Raw genomic sequence first — 2,071 nt, 5'->3', positions numbered from 1 at the left:
GAAGCGACGACAAGCAGAAATTAAAAAGAGGGGAATTATTTCGATGTTGGTTAACGGTGGAGAAAGGTGAGAAGACGACAGGAGGCAGGATACGGTCCGTGTTGGACGAATTAGATCGGACCGAGATTGAATTACCTGCTCGTGTTTGCCCGCCATTGTGTGTTCTATGCCTATAACCAATATGCCGGCATTGAACTTTCAATTAGTGTCACTTAACTGTGCAAACACAGCCGCTCCTGTTCCGGCGAGTCGTGTCGCCGAACGTTTTCTTTCCTCGCGTTACATCGCCTCTTTCTCCCTCTTTCTCTCTCTCTCTTTCTCTTTCGCTGTGTTTAGTTTTCGTTATCGAACGGTCAAACAACTCGTTGAAACAGGAAACTATGCCGTTCCCCCTTCCGCGAGTACGGAACCACCTGTCTTCCTTCCATTTCCTCGTCAAAAATTCTTCGCATCGTATACACAGGGTGTTCATAGAAATGTGGGACATTCTTGGAAGATGGATTCTAGATACGATGAAAAAAATTCACGTATGTCTGGTAAGAATTAATTAACGAGTTACAATATTTTAAGTTGTATTAGATGAGACGGCGAAAGAGCGCTGGATGCGCGGCAGTACCGTATTGTAATGTCGCTTGCGTACCGGAGCCCCTCAATGAAAGGAAATATATAAAAATAATATTTTTTTGTATATGATTGATTATTTCAAATGAATTTCAGTAAGGTAGTATATAATGTATATAAATAAAAAAGTTGGAAAAAGAATTTTAATTATATAAATTGAAATCTATGTAATTTTTTATTTAACAGAAATTTACTTATTTGTATTTTTATAAACATCCTCTATAATTTTTTTTCGATTCGGTTAATTTCGGTAATTTACTGCATTCGTATTATTCGTGAAATCTAATTGGCAAGAGTAAAACGTTTATTTTCATTTTTGAAAGTAATTGTAATCTTATTTGAACATAGCAGAATCACTTCATTCACGCGTGGTACGATACACGATGAGGTTAAAATATTCAGTGAACGTCTTTTAACTATTCGATGAATATTGTTTTCGTAATTGAAAAAAATCAAGTCTCATAAAGAAAACAAATAAATATATGAACATAAAATATATCACGAAAGAATATGTTGAAGATAAGATTTATAGATAGTAAGGAATAATCCTTGAAATATTAGCTATGTATCTTGACCAATGTTTATTTTTAATCTTTTTAACGCTCGATAGACGAAAATACAATATAAACTCAAATATCGTGAAATCTTTCCGAACACCTCGTGTAGTTTCAAGTATTTATCAGTATGGACAGGATTAACTCAAACAAGTGGCTATCTTTCAATATTGGCTTTGATTCGCTAAGAAGTTCGACGATCGAAAGGATTGGCGTACTCGTCCTATAAGTAAAGTGTCGATAAAGTAGATTCCGATAGTTTATATAAGAATTCAACTACAACGGTATATAGGAATTTGACGATCGGAATATAATCGCCTTTTCGTTCTCTTTCTCCACGAGAATCTCGATTCCTAATTCTGCGTATTAAAATGTAACATATGCAAAATACGTTCGTACAAAACTATTCGAGCAAACCTTTCTCACTCTAATTAAAGATTTCTCAGCCTTTGAGCGATATATAAATTCCAAGTTACTCGCGAATTGCTATTAGAAATCGCTTGGTGGAAAATCGGTGGTACGTGCCAGTGACCCAAATACCGTTATACATACCAGCATCGTCGACAGAATGATTTAAGATTTTACGCTTACCTTGGTTCTTTTGAAAAATCGATATCCCTCTCCCCCTTCTTGTTCGTAAAATAATTATTTTTATTTTTCAACGCATTTCGGCAACGAAACTTTACGAAAGAAAAATTCTCTTACTAAGGATGTTTAGATAGGTTCCCTTTTCGAAAGAATCTTGTTAAAATATAAGAGAAGCCGATCTGAGCGCAAGATTCGAAATTCGATTAATAATAAAAAACGCAGTGTTCTATTGCACTAGGCTCGATATATATCGCTTCAAAAAGGGAGAAATTCTTCTCTAAAAACTTGGTCAAAGTCTCTTCTTATTC

This window comes from Apis dorsata, unplaced genomic scaffold, assembly GCF_000469605.1.
Source record: "Apis dorsata unplaced genomic scaffold, Apis dorsata 1.3 scaffold_949, whole genome shotgun sequence".
NCBI lineage: Eukaryota > Metazoa > Arthropoda > Insecta > Hymenoptera > Apidae > Apis > Apis dorsata.
The sequence above is the reverse complement of the archived record's forward strand: the minus strand, read 5'-3'. Positions refer to the sequence as shown.